We start from the raw sequence: 6,057 nt of genomic DNA, 5'->3' as shown, positions 1-6,057 counted from the left end.
TTTTCTGACTTTGTTTAAATTGTCATTTGGCCAAAAGGGGCCCCACGGAGATGCGGTATGGCCGTACCGGGCGCGCTGGTGCACCCGTTTACCATCGCGCTAAACGGACAAAAATTAGCACATAAACTGATATGTCATAGACCTAAAAACAATTTTTGCGGAATTTATTGAGCGACGGAAAGTGTAGCCCTAGTTCAAATTCGGTCACTTTCCACCGGATTCGGCGGGACACCGCAGGAAGCCGCATGGATTCCCAGATAGCTAGCGCGCACATATGGCATGTGATATGGGGTGCGAAGGCGGTGTCCTACCACTACGCAGAGGTCTCGCGCAATACTAAAATGCGCCCCATGTAGTTCCTTCACAAAAAAACCTGTTTTGGCACCCCGAAAATGAAAAAACCATCGCCCATGGGTCGGATTGGAAATGCGCTCCCGGGGCATTGCTTCCCATCCCAGGGACCACGCACGTGCCAAATATGGTCTCGTTCCGACAAACTATGCGGTGTCACGGGCCGTTTCCTACTCATTGCCCTAAAAGCCATAGAAATCCGGACTTGATAGCCCTGTTCGTGAAGGGTTTTCCAAAATAATTGTCGTATCCCAATTCCATCTTTTGGAGTGGTTACTAGGACACATAAAATGATGTCATGCGGCTCCGCGATATTTTCTGACTTCGTTTAAATTGCCATCTGGCTAAAACGGGAACCTGAGAACATATAAGAAAGTGATTGAATTGTTTCTATGTTAACATGTTATTCTACATGATTCAAATATGCATGATTTTGACATAAACGGATAGAGGATGTTTTTCTGAACATTTTGATACCTCATACGCATTTTTCTGACATCATATGAATTAGTTATGATTTTTACAAAATTAGACAAATTTAAAAAATAGCCTATGCCGAGGGTGGCCGTCGGCGTAGCCCTGTCTACGCCTAGGGCCAAAGATATGCCGAGGGCTGCCCTCGGCGTAGAAGTCGCTACGCCGACGGCCACGTTTCGTCGAGTGTTGAAAGGGCAGGCTGGCCTGGCCGGGCCATACGCCGACGGCCCCGACTTTTGGCCGTCGGCGTATAGCCTGGCCCTCGGCATAGCCTCCCATTCCTGTAGTGATTAACACGCATTGGAGAATAGACACAACACCAATACTAAGAAGGTTCCAGTGATAAAGAATCAACAATCTTGCTGGAAACCAAGAAAGCATCGAAAAAGGCAAATTAAGGACTAATCCTAGCAAGTGACCGACCTGCATTGTGTGGCTGTTTCAGACATTACTGCTGGACACGGCGATCTTGAATCGTGCCCGATCTTGGCAATGGCAGTGTAAGGGAAGAGAAGTGGTGTGTGTAAGATTGATAACAGGAAGTGCAACATGAAGGGCAGCACTACTCTTTCATCTTTTCAAACCAAGGACTGAGACAAAAATAGAAAAGAAACGCTCCCATTGTCGTTGTCGCTGCGCTGAACTTAACTGAATCAGAAAGATAACCGACCTAGTATTAACAATGACACTCCGAGCTGTATTCTTGTACAGCTGTTCCAAGCATTTTTGCTGGCACAGCATAAGTGAACTGAATAAGAGAGAATGCAGCACACGTACCCTATGGAATGCCCAACACAGCCACGTGTATAAAAAGACATAAGTCTTCTCTCAGAGCTGGTCATTACCGTGACCTGGGAGGCCACATCATGAGCACACAATAACTTCGATACGCATGCATATAACACTAAAAAAATTCAAACCATTTTAAAAATCTCAATTTGGATCAAGACACAATAACAGACAACTTAGCCAAGGTTTTATCTCAAAATATACCAAGAAATTATCATGATTTGTCTTGCCATTTGCTGTTGGCCATGATCCAAATTGTGCAGTGTTCTACCTACCTCCATTGTCTTTTGTTTGCACATATGTTCAGATGAGTGTGCATAGCACTATGGTTAAAGAGAAGCATTTCACTAGAACAGAACCACTCTATCAAAAAAAAGTGATTAGTGATGGTGTTAGTATATTCATTTAGCTTCACTTCAGTGAAGCAAGAGCCTCTTGCTTTTTCATGTGGTGACAAACCTGAGAGCTTCTTGTGTGCTTTTCTTTTTCAGAGTTCATTCATGAGCAGCATGAGAACTGTAGCGACCCAGAACAAATCCCCATATTAGATTTTTGTTTGTTATTTTCTTTTGTGCATCATCATGGCATATGCATCATATCATCCACAAGATTTTATCAAATAAAATTATTTTGAAATAAAAACTATTTATTTTCCTTTCCCTCTCATATGGTTTATATATTAAACCCTCCTCGATGTCCCTGCTATTTCGAAAAGTTTTCAAACGTTGCAAGGCGTGACCTCTTCTCCTTTTCTCATCACTCCATATTCTTGTCGATCAATTCTTCTCCATCTTTGTTTTCTGAAAATTCCTGAAATCTCAAAGATGGCCGAAGGAAGCAATCAACCTGCAACCACGTTTGGGCAATTGAGCCTCAGCCCAGCGACATGGCCTCACGGTTTGGCCCATCTCTCTATTCAGCCCACCTCGACCGACCCTCCTGGCATCCTCTTCTTCGTACGGCACGCATCCCATCGGAGCCACGTAACCATGCAGCTCGATGGGACGGCGATCCCCTTGTCGCTCCTCTCTCTCTATAAACAGAGCTACCGTGCATCCCTACCAAACCCTAACCTTCCACCTTCTTTCCTCCCCGCCGCCACTCCTCTCTTCCTCTCACCCGATGCCGCAGAGCGCCACCATCACGGACGTCCTGGACGTCGCCCGACTCTCCCCGGTGAGCTCCGCGTCCCTAGAACCACTCTTCGGTCTCTTCCGCCCTCTTTTTCTTGCCGTGCTACCGGCGTTGATAACCGTCCGCTGCCGCAGGTCCCCGTCTCCCGAAGCTCTGCGCCACGCCGTCTCCGCGCGACCGGCGCACCGCGCGTCCCCCCCGCTCGTCTCTTACGTCATCAAGCCGAACCTCATCAGCTTCGTCGCGCGCATGCTCGACGACAGCAGCGCACGCTCACGTTCTCCGTCGCCGACCTCACAGCAGCGCGCACTTCCTCGACGCGGCCCGGCTCTTCCCGGACCTTGGCGGCGGCTCAACCCCGGCGTCTACCTGAACCAAGTCGAGCCCTTTCTGGCTCCCCGTCGCCACCTCCACCTCGTCGAGCACCCCAGGGTGAGCAGCCCTTCTACATCTCCCCTGCATGTCCCGCGAAATCCGTTTCGGAAGAGATCAAGGAAAACGAAAACCAGGTGGATGAAAACGTCCAGCTTTCTGTTTCATGGTGTCAACTTCCGACGAGCATCCCCGGCGAACCAGGTCGCCTCAGCACGGGATTCTTGTTCCGTTAAGTGAACGCCACCACCAGCTTTCTCCTGATCTTTGTTTCGTCCAAAACGGTGCAGTATCGGCGTCGCCATCGTCTTCCAAAGTTCGATCCAGAAAACAGATTCCGTGTCAATTCTGTATCGCTGTTTCGTCCGTCCGTTTTCCGGCGAGGCTCCACGTCGACACCGTGCACCGTTTCCAACCTTTTTTTATCCCATTCAACTCACGGCACCACACTCTTGCTCAAACTCTTTTGTTTCGTTCGAAACCACTCACAGTTTCGCCGCTGCATTCGCTTTAAAATCTGTGCACATTCGCTATCTACAGGAACACCCGCTGTCACGATCTTCAGTTCCTAGTGTCAAGTTTCAGTTAACCACGGACATACACTATACCTTGTCTGCACCCTGTACGTATACAAGTACTAATCAGCTGCACACCTCTACACCTTTTCTCAGCCAGCACACACGCGAGTATATCAATTGTTCTAGCTGTCTGCTTGCTTCAGCTAGACATGAACCATCAATCGATCCAGCTGCATGTGTGCATGATTAGCTGCTAGATATTCATCCCGTATGGGCTGTCTCTCGCTGCTGTGCCAGTCCGTCCGTTCCACGGCATGACTCTGTTATCTCTTCAGTTTCGTCAGGCAAAACCACACCTTCCAGATACATGTCAAAATCATTCCATTTCTCTCTGACTCCAGCCCAGGTCCCCTGTGCATGTTACATCTTTATTTTGTTATATAAAATCTGGCTCTACTTTTTGAATACAAGTTCAAATGAAAATATTTTTATATATGAAAGTTTATCAGAAAAATGCACTGAATAAGAATATGACATTTGTGTATGTGTTTGTATCTCGCATCATGTCGGGCCATGGTAGTTTGCATCACACCTAATAACTAATATGCGGAGTAATTGGGATTTCCGGATACGGTTTCCCGCTTCGTTTAAATTGAGTAGCTCACCCATGCCATGTCAATGCTATGCTAATCAATATTTAGTATGTGGGGTAGATAAATAACTTGAACCTAATAATTGTGTCTCGGAATTCCGATTCCGCTTAAATTGGATAAGTTGCATCGCCGCATCATGTTTGCCATGCCATGCATATCATATCATGATCATGCCGATTCTTTTGCCGTAGTAGTAAGATTTGCATCCGTTATGTGTTCCAGCATTTGCTTCTTCCCGGATAGGATCACGAAGTGGTGCTGTGAGATACGACAAGTTCTCCGGATGTTCCTCGGCAAGCTTTAACAGGCAAGCATTTTCCCTTATACTTCTGCCCCTGCAGAAGTCGCTTACCTATTTTATTTTGCCTTCTCCCTCATGCTATCCTTAAGTTGCGTTCTTGTCACGTGTCCCTTCCACTTGTTACCTCAAGCAGCCCATATTGCCACCACCAACCACCAACCTCCTACAGCTGTTGTTTGGTTAACGGGTCTGCCTTGCGAGTCGTAGTGCATGCTAGTGTTGTTTATATCTCGTTACCGTTACCGCTATCTTATCGGGTTATCAGTTGGGGAACATGACACATGGTTTATGGTTATATCTGTTGAAAGTATCATGGTTACTTGTTAATAGTTGTTAGCGGAGGCATCGGTGGGTCAGTTGCTTGTTTTATGACGGCTCACTTGTGTTTCCATGAAACCTAGGACCCCGAGTTCTTGTTATCTGTTCCGAGACTGAGCGCTCTAACCACACGTGGGTATGCTTCTGGGTCTCCCCTCGACCACTGCCGGAATCTACAGCTTTGTCCAGTGGCCACAACTAGTTTCGTAATGTTTTACCATTTGTTGTTGCGTGCATGCCAGCCTGCTACTTATTTATTTTGGGAAGCCCCTGGGTGCCTTGTATCCCTTGTTTCTGGTATGCACGTATAGGTCGTGGAGCCTCTGCGAAGTGGTTTATCGCCCCAGTGTGTGTTTAAACCACCAAGCACGTTGACACACATAGCTAAGTCCGATTCGGAGATACGGCCGGACTTCGATACGGGTTCAACTTGGTTAGGTGGCTTTCTGGACATTGTTGTCGTGAAGGAGAGTGCGAGTCGTTATATCCACCTGTCGCAAGTGGGTTGATCGTGCGTGTGGGCACATTTGGGCACCCCTGCAGGGTTAAATCTTATCGATAAGCCGTGTCCGCGGTTATGGACGACTTGGAGCTGTATGATTCGACCATAGACAACTTACACTTGTTGTTTATTAATAATAACTTGCGTAGTAAGTTAGCACAACTCTAATAATAAATGGTTAAAACTTGACAACCGTGTGAGTGCCTTTGTAAGTACTTCTTGGCGAAGGGGGAACGCATCGGCTGTGTTTTGTTTGCAGAGTATATAACTATTACTTACGCTCTCTCACCTTCTCTGATAGACGACTGTTGTAGAGTGTCTCTATAGGTTTATAGTGCTTGCGCGCTGCCGCTTAACCCCACCATATTGCCTATGACGTTCCTCTTGCGTCCTCTAAGTCCCCTGCGTGCCTCAAGTACAAAGGATGACTGGTTGACGAATGCTTATACGTCTTGAAGTCTTGTTAAGTACGAACCCGTACTTATTGCTGCTTCTACGGGATATAACCGGGCAGGTATGAAGATATGTTCGATGAAGACGACGCTAGCGAGGTTACCCTTCCGGCTTGGCCTGGGCAGGGTTATGGACGCCACTTGGTTATCTTCAGGACTCTTAGTCCAATTTGTATCTTGTCCGTACTCG

The sequence above is a fragment of the Lolium perenne genome, chromosome 3, assembly GCF_019359855.2.
Source record: "Lolium perenne isolate Kyuss_39 chromosome 3, Kyuss_2.0, whole genome shotgun sequence".
In the NCBI taxonomy this organism is placed as follows: Eukaryota; Viridiplantae; Streptophyta; class Magnoliopsida; order Poales; family Poaceae; genus Lolium; species Lolium perenne.
The sequence above is the reverse complement of the archived record's forward strand: the minus strand, read 5'-3'. Positions refer to the sequence as shown.